The sequence below is a fragment of the Ornithodoros turicata genome, unplaced genomic scaffold (assembly GCF_037126465.1).
Source record: "Ornithodoros turicata isolate Travis unplaced genomic scaffold, ASM3712646v1 Chromosome44, whole genome shotgun sequence".
Classification (NCBI taxonomy): domain Eukaryota; kingdom Metazoa; phylum Arthropoda; class Arachnida; order Ixodida; family Argasidae; genus Ornithodoros; species Ornithodoros turicata.
Window position 1 is genome coordinate 1,111,355 of NW_026999374.1, and position 14,550 is coordinate 1,125,904.

Sequence of the window (14,550 nt, forward strand, 5' to 3'; positions counted from 1 at the left end):
TCTTCACCAAAGTCGGCTTGGATATATCGGGGGACAAACCTGCAACTCTCGCCTTCATAAGGAAACATATGCACCGATATCAGCTGTTTCTTGCTGGCTCACCGATCAAGCAGATGAAGCATCACAGATTTTTGGGTGTCGTCCTCGACTGTAACCTGTCCTGGAAAAAACACATCGACCACCTTGACAAGAAGGTTCAGCGGTACACCTCCGTCCTTCGTCATTTTAGTCGATCCAGGTCACTGTGGACTAAGCGGAAATGAAGAGGCTGACAGAGTGGCTCTGATGCCAGACAATGCCAGGCGCTGATACCGAATATGTTGACCCGTGGTGACAGGAGGGCATTCTTGTCGGCGATGATGCTACCAATGTCATCCCAACAATATCGCCGGGACATTATAGACATATTCTTGCTGCACACTGTCGATCCAGCGATGTCGTTTTCTCTCCCAGGCCGTTTGCCGCGCTGTCTCACCTCCCTGCTGCATCGACTTTGCCTCAGTGTGAAATTCATTTCGCAGTTCAGACACAGAGTAGGTTATGCGGCAACCAGCTCGTGTTCCAGCTGGGGCATAGTGGCAAGCATTCAACACGTCCTTATCGACTGCCCTCTATACAGGTCCCAGTGAGCACTGCTCCATTCCCAACTGACCCGGATCAACAAGAAACCGCTCAGCCTTGCAGTAATCTTGGGTCGTTGGCCTAACCCTATGCAGCACCTTCAATGCCTGCACTCATTCTATGTGTTCCTGACTTTTTCTAACCTGCTTGAACTTCTGTGACCTCAGAGCTGTTCCCATGAATGCGGAGGTGTGTTCTTCGCAGCATTTCATCTCTGGTAGCAGACTGGATGAACTACTATTCCATCAGACGCACCGCGCGAGTGTGTATGCCTCATCTTTTTCATCGTCATCCCACTCATATACTAACCCACATCCACTGCGGTATGGTACCGTAATTGTTGCGGTGAATCACCTCTTTCCATAATCATTCATGCAGTGGTTGTTGTTGCTGACACACAGATAACTTATTTGTCAAATGGGGTTCCGGCTTCACAGACGAGCACGCACATTTTTTGTAGCCACAATGAAAGTAAACCCAAAGTTAATTCATGAACACACAAATCCATATCTTCTCAGGTCAATAATTATCCAACCGTCGTCAAAACGTAGTACAGACATACAGGATGCGGCACGAACTATGTCATTTGGGGTTCATAAGAAAATAAGAAAACTTTTTGATTCGCCACGGTCGACTGGCGATATCGTATTATATACGGAACGAAGGCCAAGTGTTTCGCGTTCGTTTTGTATACAGGGTGCGGCACGGGCCATGTCGTTTCGGTTTTATAAGAAAACGGTAGAGCGGAAGAACGGCTCCCGTGTGGTAGTTAAGTTTGCCATCCTCAAAAAATACTTTTGTTTAATTTTAATAGCAGTAAACTGAAATTTCTTAACTGAACTCTGAAATCTGCCTAGTCAACATAACTTCCTTTTTTTTACAAAATCAGGAAGCCCGTGGCGAACTTAGTCGAATACACCGGAAGCCGAAATCTCTAATGTTATAATCAGTGCAAAAAAAAAAAAAATGAAAAGCCGGCTTTTTCTGACGCGCATATTTCAACGGCGCACAACATAGGCCTTACAGATGGATGATAGGAGGACGTGCCCCCTCCCCCCAGATGATAGACAGAACATCGCAAAAAACAAGAGGAAAGGGAAAGGAGGAGACATCGCGATAATAATCTGAGGCTATATGAGGTACGTTCGATTAGGCCTGCACTGCCTGAACCAGTTCCGGTGGTGCTGCACTCGCCCGTTCGTTTCGCCAGTGCAGCCGAGCGCCCCCTGCACCGTCTCGTTCGTTTCAAACCAGTGCACGCCAAGTGTAGCCCTAGTGTAAGAAGACTCTGCACTCCCGCAGGGGTCAGTTCAACGGTAGTGCAGAGTAATGGCAGCAATGGCAGCAGACGACACAATACAAATAATAGTTAATGTAAATTCCAGAACGTATCCCGAGAAAGCCGGAAGAGACGTTTGAATTCGAAGCCGAAATAACGATTCACTACAGTTTCGGAGTACACTGGTACACGGTTCCTGTCAGTTCGCAGAAGATTCAACGCTATCACGGTTACCACGTCGTCGAATTCTTCGTCCTCGCTGTCAGAATCCACAAGTTCCATGGCTGTTTGCACAATTGTTGAACAGTTCATTGTGTTCCAAATTAAAAAGCAGCAATGCATATATGATGGAAATGTCGCATGCGATACAGTCCGTAGCGGTGTAAGACTCGCGGAGAGCAGAAGGCCTGCACTAGCGCTGCACTTCGATATTCGTTTCGCAGCGGCACTAGTGTTGCACCGTTGAGCTGGAACTGACCTAGTGCTGCACTAGTGCAGAACTGGCCGTGCACAGCCCGGAACTGGTTCAGGCAGTGCAGGCCGAATCGAACGTACAGCCGTCGCCACACTTAACCGTAACGCGCGATCGCATGGCCTCACAGGCGTCAGCGCCGCCAGGCGTCGACACTGGGTTCGAGACACTGGATAGTTCCATGAAGAAGACCGAGAGACACGGACACAGAAGACGACACACGTAGGTTTTCATTTTGTTTGGAGTAGTTTGCGGAAGCAATGTGAAAGACTCACGCAGGCCGGGTATGACAACCAATTGATTGCGAAGAGGGCCATGAAATTGCTTGCAAGTTCACAGTGTAGACCATGGAATGATGGTAACTCTCGTAATGTAGTTGTAATTCCCTATTTTCATGCAGTTGCTCACAACATTCTTGCTGTCGCTAAATACTATAATATCAAAGTTGTTTTTTTCCAATGTCTTTAAATTAAGTCGTCTGACCCCCTTCAGCTCTAAATCTGAATCTTGTGGCGTGAAGCACAGGAAGCCTTTTGTTCCTTGCAAGCAGAACGTTGTGTATTCTATTCCCCTTGAGTGCGGCTTTGTGTACGTTGGCCAGACGCGCCGGTGCCCCAATGACCGGATTAGGGAACATGCAGCAAATGTGGAAAGAATAGCCGGGTCTTCGGAACTGGTAGATCATTTACGGGATTGTAAGGGTTGCCAGCCTTGCTTCAAGGACACTACAGTGCTTGCGTGGGAACCCTACGCACACCGAAGGTTGTTTCGGGAATACTTGGAGATTGCCACCAGGGGAAACGTAGTTAGCAACGCGTCTTTTACCCCTCTCGCACCCCTTCGGAGATTTTTAGCTTTTAAGTTGAGATGAACCAATAAATTTATTGTTGTGTCTGAGAACCTACGTGTGTCGTCTTCTGTGTCCGTGTCTCTCGGTCTTCTTCATGGACCTACCTGCTAGCCTGCACCCTTTCCCTTGTTTCTTTACTGGATAGTTCCACACAAGCGCCCCCTCTCGACGGTGGCTTCGGATTCCCGAATATTTCACCTACTGCCCTTACCTACTCTGGGCTAACGCTCGTTCCGCGCGCGCGCGCCGGCTTTGACTGAGAAGGGACATTGGGAAGGGAATGCGCGCTTGCCCCATGCGGAGAATAAATTGAAAACTAAAAATGAGCCTCCAAAGACGTCACTAGATATGCCTTCAGCACCAAGGAAGGAGTCAAATGTTCAGGAGCGGTGATAACGGACAAGAGTTGAAGCTTCGTTCGTCTCAAAAGAATGTTCATAGAATTATATCAAACCTATAACCCACTCACAACACTTATTTATTCCTTTTTTCGCGGCAAGGTAGAGTGGATCAGATAAGCGCGCATTTTCACATTCGCAATCGTTCGTGGCCGAAGCACCCGTTGGGTGAGGGCGCACAAACACAACATCAGAAGGTGAGAGCATATCGAGCCATTGCCGAGCCACAGTCGAGAGGCGGCGCCTCTGTGCAATGATTCACATGTCTCGAACACACCGTCGGAGGTTGGCCGCTTGATGACTCTGGTAGCCACACGTGCCACGCGATCGCGCGTTACGGTTAAGTGTGGCGACGGCTGTACTTCTGGATTCCCATGGGTACAGGGCAGGGGCATGGCCTCTCTCATCGCATCTTTGTGGCCCATTTCGTGCGTCGTTTAAATACGCGCGTCAAGGAAAAGCTGTTTTTCGCAATTTCTTTGCCCTTGCTTGTACATTAGAGATTTCGGCTTCCGGGGTATTCGCCTAAGTTCGCCATGAGCTTTCTGATTCTGTAAAAAATAATCGTTATGTTGACTAGGTAAATTTCAGAGCTCAATTCACAAATTTCAATTTGATGCGATTGAAATTCTACAAAGTATTTTTTTGAAGATGTCAAGCCTAATTGCCGCACGGGAACCGTCGACTGCATATATTTCCGTTCTACAGTTTTCTTATAACCTCCAAATGACTGCCGCACCCTGTATAGCAATCGATCCCGATCGCGCGCGTTGTTGCGTCAGCGTGTCCAAACCGCGAGAACGGGAGCGCGAGCGCCTCGCCTGGGGCGCGGCTCGAGCGCACTGTTTTATCACCTTAACAGCAGGAGAGCTGACATTGTAGTTTTCAATGACTCGCAGAAAATAACGAATTCTTGAAAATGGTAAAATCAATACAAAAAGTACATTGCAGTTGTTGTTGTTATCATGCATTACGTGAGACAGACTTTGTTGGCGTCTCTTACAAAAATACGACGTGCAGCGATAGATCTTTTATTCCAGCGCCAGAAGAACGTATTCAGAAACGCTTCGAGTGTGCGAAGTGAATCCAAGGAGCGTGGAGGGACCTCAAAGCACACTGCTCTGTTGGGTACTCAAGCCTGTAGTCAGTGAGGCTGGAATGATTATTTGATTTTATTTTGAGTTATTAGCGACCCGCCTATTTAGTGAAGGGTCGTATGCTTATGAACAATTGTGAACTAGCCTAGTTTGGAAAAAACAAAAAGAGAGAGGAACTCCGTGCAGCGAATCATGTTCCCATTTACACGTCCTACTGAATGGTACGTATTCATGCAAAATATATGGGTGGAATCGAATCAAAGGAAAATGAAATGAACCCCCTTCTGTATTATAACTGCTGCGCAAAAGCACGGCACCGTTTTTTTCTTGTATGTATAGACCGTTTACAGCAGCCACTTGCTTCGGGCGCTAATAGATGGCGCCACAGTAGCCACGCCATTGCTTGCCTTTAGCGAGTGCCTGTGTGCCTTTGCCTATGTGAGTGTTTCCGACCTTTTTTGCCGCTGTGCTACAGTTCTGTGCAAAATCTGGAAAAGCAGAGGGAAGTCTTGTTCCGTGATTGAGTGTACAAACTGTGACAGAGATCTGATCGTGTGGGACGAAGCTGTTCGTTAAATTCACGAGCCGCCGCTATACAAAGACTACCCGCGTTCGAGGCATTTTGCAATGCACGGGTTTCCACAAAGAGAGAAAAACAAGCTGGTTCGACAACAGTAGGTATCGAATCTTTAGAGGAAGGATTTCAAACCGGGAGAGTCAGTGAGGGTAAGTAATGCAGCCCTCAAAGTGGCGCAGCATTTCTGTGTGAGCCCCAAACTCCGCTGTAGGAGTTGGCTGCTGCTTGTGAGAATAAACTTCCCCCATAGTCAGGGGTAACGTTCCTTGCAGTTGAATGGTTTCGTGTACATGCCTCGTCAGTGCACGAAGCACTCGTGAGCCCCTTGTTTGTCGCCTCTACAACCTTGATGACCAGTGTACAAATATGACTGCACCTGCTGCTCAAACCCGCTTTATATGTGCATGTTGCCGCCAAAGTGGGCCCGAAGCGAGTCTCTGTACTACACGTTCTTCTCACTGTTTGTATCGACCTGATGTCGGCCCATTCATACACCATCGTTGCACTGGCACAGTACTATACACCGACATGGCCGCTGTCAAACAGCTTCGTTCCCTTTGCAAATTCTCTGTAGTTCTGCGCAGGCTTTCCGTCTCCCTCTAGCTCGTTGATCATGTGGTTGTATACACCTGAAATCTTCAATAAAAGTATGCTACTTCATAGCGACAACATAACAGCCCTTACATGCATATCTTTCTCATGGGGATGACGCCGAAATAAATCATGTAAAAATAAAACGTTAAAAAATAAATATCGTGAAGATAAAACTTTCAAAATAAACTCTTCAATATAAATCATGAGAAAATCCACGCTGTCGAAATAAACTCCGAAAAATAAACTTTGAAGAATAAACGCTTCGAAATAAATCCACCGTCCCTGAGTGGTGGACAGCCGACGGCTATACGTCCGCCGCGGAAATTAGTACGCTCATCGTGCTTTCACAGCTCGGCGCTCGGCTGGTTCAAGGGTCAAGAGCGCGTGTCCTGTATTCATACGCGCATCGTCCTCATCACTTTTAACCGGGATATTTGAAACCCAAAATTGTCATTTGAAGAAAGGTAATGTACAAACATGAGTTAGGAACATCATAATAGCATGTTCCACCGAAAAGAACATCGTGTAGCCCATAACCTATCATACGTAACATTACCTTCCTAACCCTAACCATGATTTATTTTAACAGCGTTTATTTTGAGGGCGTGTATTTTTAAAAGATTTCTTTCAGAAAATGGATTTTGAAGGGTGGAATGTTAAGCGTGGATTTTTTAATGTTTTATTTTAAAAGATTTATTGCGGCGTACAGCCTTCTCATGTAGTTGTACCGCAACTCTTGCGATCAAAAGCAAGAAATCACGATCTTACGGTATTACATTATGAACGTACCCACAACGTAACGTATGCGCAAAAAGAAACACGCTGAAATATGTAGTAACTCGAGCACAGTGGGGCCGATCATCTGGGTCGCACGAGGACAGGAATATCACTCTAAATCAAGCAAATGCACTCACCTGACCGCTGAAGCTTCGGCCAAAGCCTCGTGTCATCCTTCCATCCGGAAATCATTGCAAAAATTTAAAATAGGAGAAAGCGTCTCTGGGTTGCACCGCCGTACTACGTGCGGCGTGCCAACAAGCAGCCGAAAGAGAAGGCAAGCAGTGGCGCGCAAGGTCACGTGCGCTAAGATGGCGGCGCCCAGATAACTCTGCTGTAAACGGTCTATAGCAAACACGCATTCCTGAGCTGCGGCCTTTCTTTTTGGTTCGCGACGGTTCGACTGGCGATATCGTATTACGGGAGCGAAGCTTCGAGCTTGTTGGCTCTCATCGGCACAGCGTAGGGATGACACATGAGCGTGTCACATCCTCATCGTATCACACCGTGCGTCATCTGCTAGCTCCAAACGCGTCTACGTGGCAGTGCTTTCCTCGCTTAGTACGTTTCAAAAAGAGTAAACAGGAACAAAAGAAAACAATTCCCATTCTACGCCGCATTCCGAGGAAATCGCTGCCCCGTCCACGGATTTGGAGCTAGCAGACGACACGCGGTTATCAGATCGCCATCTCTCCCGTCTGGGGGCGCTGCGCAGCCCCGCCGCCACCAGGGGAACAGAGTGACGCGAACACGACGGTAGCACAGCAACTTGAATCGGTAACCCGCTTTTACGTGGCTTGTGGATATTAGACGAATGTGTCGCAAGCAGTACATTGAGTACATGTAGGAAGGGAGTTGCCTCAGGACAGAAGCCGCCGATATTTCGAACAGAGACTGTTCTTCTTCTGGGCACCGTCCTCATCATTGGCATGGTATTTAAAGGGTTAGGTGTGACGTGTTTAAAGGTCCATGCGAACACAATTCGCATGAACCTTTAAACACGTATAAACACTTAAAACCTGTATAGGGAAGTAGAAACTAGAACAGGGTAGAATATCGCCGGTGGCGATTAGACACCCCAACGTCAAAAATACAGTTGTTCATAAGCAGATTTGGAGATAACGCTAAACAAGTGCTACGCGCCCTCGAGTACATTATTTATTTCTCGCTTAAGACGAAGCAATGCTTAGATCAGAGTAATCAGGGCTCTCACACACGCGGGCCGCATGTGCATGGCTTGCAGTCAGCTATTCTGTGCCCGGAGGGCTCTTGACCACTAAATAGAATAAAGCAGCCCCCCCCCCCCACACACACACACACCAATAATGAAGAATTCGGAATGAAACCAGGTTTTCAGGCATTGTTTTCCCCCTTGCTCGATGTGAAGCTGCTCCTGTCGACGTTTGGAAGTACATTCATATTCGAGCAGTTCTTATGACTCAGGAACCTCAACAAGTAGTTATACCGATCTGGTCTGAACGTGCATTTTGATAAACTACACTGTAAGTAATATGATAATTGAGAAGTAATAGTGGAGACAAGTGGAGACTTACACGTCGACCTGCAAGAAATAACCCACAGTCTCCTTCTGAAACATTGCATTACTTGCCAACTTCTTTGAGAAAAGTAAAAAGTAACCTTTTTGCAACCCCGACGATGGCAGGGGCAACCAAGGAATACACCACAAAGAGTCACTGGTGTATTCTGCATAGCGAAGCCATTATCAACGACTTATACTAGGCCCTTGTACTGGGATATTAACAGTGGTGACCGCAAACTTTGAAAAAAGCGCCAGCAGAGCCCTCTAAAACGGGCAAAACCCTCTGTGTCATGGTGCCAAAGGCATATTCGAGGCGGCTTATGCTATTGCACTTCCCACTGGGATTGTAACGGAGGCGACCGCAAAATCCGTAAAAGACCGCAGCAGAGCCCTTTAGAACGGACGAAACCTCTTTAAACATGGTTCCAAGCAGATATTATCAGCGGCTTATGATGCTCTTCTACAGGGATTGCAACAGAAGCGACCACAAAATTCGGAAAAGGCAGCAGCAGGGTCCTTTAAAACGTACAAAACCCCTTGTATCATGGTACCAAAAGCATATTCATGACGGCTTGCGCTATGCCTTTCTACCGGAATTGCGCAAGAGGAGACCGCAAAATTTGGATACGGCGGCAGCAAGGCCTTTTCAAAACGTGCGACACTCCCTGTATCATCGAGTGAAAGAAAGAAAGTTATCAGTGGCTTGTGTGGCTGCTGGAGTTATAACACAGGCGATCGCCAAATTCGGAAAACGTGGCAGCAGAGCCCTCTTAAATGAGCAAAACCCCTTGTGTCATGCTGCCAAAGACCTATTATCAACAACTTATACTATGTCATTCCACCGAGATCATAACACAGGCGACCGCAAATATCGGAAAAGGATGCAGCATAGCCCTTCAAAACGGGCGACACCCCATGCTGCCGATGACATGTCATCAATGGCTTGTGCTATGCCCTTCTACTGGGATTGTAACAGAGACTACCGCAAAATACGGAAAACGCGGCAGCAGAGCACTTTAAAACGGTCGATATCCCTTGTGTCATAGTTCCAAAGTCATATAAGTATACGTACCGGCTTATGCTATTGTCATCCTACTGGAATTATAACGGATGCGGCCGCAAACTCCATGAAAGGTTGCAGCAGAGCCCTTTAAAACCAAAAAAAAACCCCTTTAATCATGGTGACAGACATTTTACACACATACAAAGACATGACGGCCTATGTTATGCCCCTCTCCTGTGATTGCATCGGAAACCACCGCAAAATTTGGAAAATGCGGCAGCAGGGCCCTTTACAATGACTCAAATGATATGTATCATGGTGCCAAAAAGATTCTATGAACGGCTTGTACTGGGATTGTAACAGAGGCTACCGCAACGTTCGGCAGCAGATCGAGCCCGTTAAAACGTGCGAAGCCCCTTTAATCCTGGTGAAAGGGCGTACATGGAGAGGTCGCGTTTGAAGAAACTGCTTTCAAAACGACACTCGCGAAGCAAAAAAGCGTCCTAAGCTAATTTCGTAGTATGTACATGTGAAAGTAAGATTACGGTGTTTGAACCCCGTACGTTGTTCCCCTGTTGCACCCTGAGAGGTTGCGTTTGACAAAATTGTTTCCAAAACGGCACTCGAAATGGCCAAGTGGCCAATTTCGTCAACTTCGGGGCTTAATATCACTTGATATAAAAATAATATTAAATATGTCCTACGCTAATTTTGTAGTATGTATATGTGAAAGTAAGATCACGGGGTTTGAACCCCGTATCTTGTTCTCCTGTTGCACCCTGAGAGGTCGCGTTTGACAAAATCGTTTCCAAAACGGCGCTCGAAATGGCCAAGTGGCCAATTTCGTCAACTTCGGGGCTTAATATCACTTGATATAAAAATAATATTAAAGATGTCCTACGCTAATTTTGTAGTATGTATATGTGAAAGTAAGATCACGGTGTTTGAACCGCGTACGTTGTTCCCCTGTTGCACCCTGAGAGGTCGCGTTTGACAAAATTGTTTCCAAAACGGCACTCGAAATGGCCAAGTGGCCAATTTCGTCAACTTCGGGGCTTAATATCACTTGATATAAAAATAATATTAAAGATGTCCTACGCTAATTTTGTAGTATGTATATGTGAAAGTAAGATCACGGTGTTTGAACCGCGTACGTTGTTCCCCTGTTGCACCCTGAGAGGTCCCGTTTGACAAAATTGTTTCCAAAACGGCACTCGAAATGGCCAAGTGGCCAATTTCGTCAACTTCGGGGCTTAATATCACTTGATATAAAAATAATATTAAAGATGTCCTACGCTAATTTTATAGTATGTATATGTGAAAGTAAGATCACGGTGTTTGAACCCCGTACGTTGTTCCCCTGTTGCACCCTGAGAGGTCGCGTTTGACAAAATTGTTTCCAAAACGGCACTCGAAATGGCCAAGTGGCCAATTTCGTCAACTTCGGGGCTTAATATCACTTGATATAAAAATAATATTAAAGATGTCCTACGCTAATTTTATAGTATGTATATGTGAAAGTAAGATCACGGTGTTTGAACCCCGTACGTTGTTCCCCTGTTGCACCCTGAGAGGTCGCGTTTGACAAAATTGTTTCCAAAACGGCACTCGAAATGGCCAAGTGGCCAATTTCGTCAACTTCGGGGCTTAATATCACTTGATATAAAAATAATATTAAATATGTCCTACGCTAATTTTGTAGTATGTATATGTGAAAGTAAGATCACGGGGTTTGAACCCCGTATCTTGTTCTCCTGTTGCACCCTGAGAGGTCGCGTTTGACAAAATCGTTTCCAAAATGGCACTCGAAATGGCCAAGTGGCCAATTTCGTCAACTTCGGGGCTTAATATCACTTGATATAAAAATAATATTAAAGATGTCCTACGCTAATTTTGTAGTATGTATATGTGAAAGTAAGATCACGGTGTTTGAACCCCGTACGTTGTTACCCTGTTGCACCATGAGAGGTCGCGTTTGACACAATTGTTTCCAAAACGGCACTCGAAATGGCCAAGTGGCCAATTTCGTCAACTTCGGGGCTTAATATCACTTGATATAAAAATAATATTAAATATGTCCTACGCTAATTTTGTAGTATGTATATGTGAAAGTAAGATCACGGGGTTTGAACCCCGTATCTTGTTCTCCTGTTGCACCCTGAGAGGTCGCGTTTGACAAAATCGTTTCCAAAATGGCACTCGAAATGGCCAAGTGGCCAATTTCGTCAACTTCGGGGCTTAATATCACTTGATATAAAAATAATATTAAAGATGTCCTACGCTAATTTTGTAGTATGTATATGTGAAAGTAAGATCACGGTGTTTGAACCCCGTACGTTGTTCCCCTGTTGCACCCTGAGAGGTCGCGTTTGACAAAATTGTTTCCAAAACGGCACTCGAAATGGCCAAGTGGCCAATTTCGTCAACTTCGGGGCTTAATATCACTTGATATAAAAATAATATTAAATATGTCCTACGCTAATTTTGTAGTATGTATATGTGAAAGTAAGATCACGGGGTTTGAACCCCGTATCTTGTTCTCCTGTTGCACCCTGAGAGGTCGCGTTTGACAAAATTGTTTCCAAAACGGCACTCGAAATGGCCAAGTGGCCAATTTCGTCAACTTCGGGGCTTAATATCACTTGATATAAAAATAATATTAAAGATGTCCTACGCTAATTTTGTAGTATGTATATGTGAAAGTAAGATCACGGTGTTTGAACCGCGTACGTTGTTCCCCTGTTGCACCCTGAGAGGTCGCGTTTGACAAAATTGTTTCCAAAACGGCACTCGAAATGGCCAAGTGGCCAATTTCGTCAACTTCGGGGCTTAATATCACTTGATATAAAAATAATATTAAAGATGACCTACGCTAATTTTGTAGTATGTATATGTGAAAGTAAGATCACGGTGTTTGAACCGCGTAAGTTGTTCCCCTGTTGCACCCTGAGAGGTCGCGTTTGACAAAATTGTTTCCAAAACGGCACTCGAAATGGCCAAGTGGCCAATTTCGTCAACTTCGGGGCTTAATATCACTTGATATAAAAATAATATTAAATATGTCCTACGCTAATTTTGTAGTATGTATATGTGAAAGTAAGATCACGGGGTTTGAACCCCGTATCTTGTTCTCCTGTTGCACCCTGAGAGGTCGCGTTTGACAAAATTGTTTCCAAAACGGCACTCGAAATGGCCAAGTGGCCAATTTCGTCAACTTCGGGGCTTAATATCACTTGATATAAAAATAATATTAAATATGTCCTACGCTAATTTTGTAGTATGTATATGTGAAAGTAAGATCACGGGGTTTGAACCCCGTATCTTGTTCTCCTGTTGCACCCTGAGAGGTCGCGTTTGACAAAATTGTTTCCAAAACGGCACTCGAAATGGCCAAGTGGCCAATTTCGTCAACTTCGGGGCTTAATATCACTTGATATAAAAATAATATTAAATATGTCCTACGCTAATTTTGTAGTATGTATATGTGAAAGTAAGATCACGGGGTTTGAACCCCGTATCTTGTTCTCCTGTTGCACCCTGAGAGGTCGCGTTTGACAAAATTGTTTCCAAAACGGCACTCGAAATGGCCAAGTGGCCAATTTCGTCAACTTCGGGGCTTAATATCACTTGATATAAAAATAATATTAAATATGTCCTACGCTAATTTTGTAGTATGTATATGTGAAAGTAAGATCACGGTGTTTGAACCCCGTACGTTGTTCCCCTGTTGCACCCTGAGAGGTCGCGTTTGACAAAATTGTTTCCAAAACGGCACTCGAAATGGCCAAGTGGCCAATTTCGTCAACTTCGGGGCTTAATATCACTTGATATAAAAATAATATTAAAGATGTCCTACGCTAATTTTGTAGTATGTATATGTGAAAGTAAGATCACGGTGTTTGAACCGCGTAAGTTGTTCCCCTGTTGCACCCTGAGAGGTCGCGTTTGACAAAATTGTTTCCAAAACGGCACTCGAAATGGCCAAGTGGCCAATTTCGTCAACTTCGGGGCTTAATATCACTTGATATAAAAATAATATTAAATATGTCCTACGCTAATTTTGTAGTATGTATATGTGAAAGTAAGATCACGGGGTTTGAACCCCGTATCTTGTTCTCCTGTTGCACCCTGAGAGGTCGCGTTTGACAAAATTGTTTCCAAAACGGCACTCGAAATGGCCAAGTGGCCAATTTCGTCAACTTCGGGGCTTAATATCACTTGATATAAAAATAATATTAAATATGTCCTACGCTAATTTTGTAGTATGTATATGTGAAAGTAAGATCACGGTGTTTGAACCCCGTACGTTGTTCCCCTGTTGCACCCTGAGAGGTCGCGTTTGACAAAATTGTTTCCAAAACGGCACTCGAAATGGCCAAGTGGCCAATTTCGTCAACTTCGGGGCTTAATATCACTTGATATAAAAATAATATTAAATATGTCCTACGCTAATTTTGTAGTATGTATATGTGAAAGTAAGATCACGGTGTTTGAACCCCGTACGTTGTTCCCCTGTTGCACCCTGAGAGGTCGCGTTTGACAAAATTGTTTCCAAAACGGCACTCGAAATGGCCAAGTGGCCAATTTCGTCAACTTCGGGGCTTAATATCACTTGATATAAAAATAATATTAAATATGTCCTACGCTAATTTTGTAGTATGTATATGTGAAAGTAAGATCACGGGGTTTGAACCCCGTATCTTGTTCTCCTGTTGCACCCTGAGAGGTCACGTTTGACAAAATTGTTTCCAAAACGGCACTCGAAATGGCCAAGTGGCCAATTTCGTCAACTTCGGGGCTTAATATCACTTGATATAAAAATAATATTAAATATGTCCTACGCTAATTTTGTAGTATGTATATGTGAAAGTAAGATCACGGGGTTTGAACCCCGTATCTTGTTCTCCTGTTGCACCCTGAGAGGTCGCGTTTGACAAAATTGTTTCCAAAACGGCACTCGAAATGGCCAAGTGGCCAATTTCGTCAACTTCGGGGCTTAATATCACTTGATATAAAAATAATATTAAAGATGTCCTACGCTAATTTTGTAGTATGTATATGTGAAAGTAAGATCACGGTGTTTGAACCGCGTACGTTGTTCCCCTGTTGCACCCTGAGAGGTCGCGTTTGACAAAATTGTTTCCAAAACGGCACTCGAAATGGCCAAGTGGCCAATTTCGTCAACTTCGGGGCTTAATATCACTTGATATAAAAATAATATTAAAGATGACCTACGCTAATTTTGTAGTATGTATATGTGAAAGTAAGATCACGGTGTTTGAACCGCGTAAGTTGTTCCCCTGTTGCACCCTGAGAGGTCGCGTTTGACAAAATTGTTTCCA

The 14,550-nt window shown here is 44.8% G+C and overlaps 1 long non-coding RNA gene across 1 annotated transcript; it reads right to left on the reverse strand.

Moving 5' to 3' along the window:
- Positions 1-5,671: 5,671 nt before the first annotated feature.
- On the reverse strand, positions 5,672-10,272 carry LOC135374119 (uncharacterized). Its single transcript, XR_010416765.1, has 2 exons — positions 6,803-10,272; positions 5,672-5,930 (listed from the first exon to the last, which is right to left on the reverse strand). It is a non-coding gene; the product is annotated as an uncharacterized LOC135374119 (long non-coding RNA).
- Between the last annotated feature and the right edge of the window lie 4,278 nt (positions 10,273-14,550).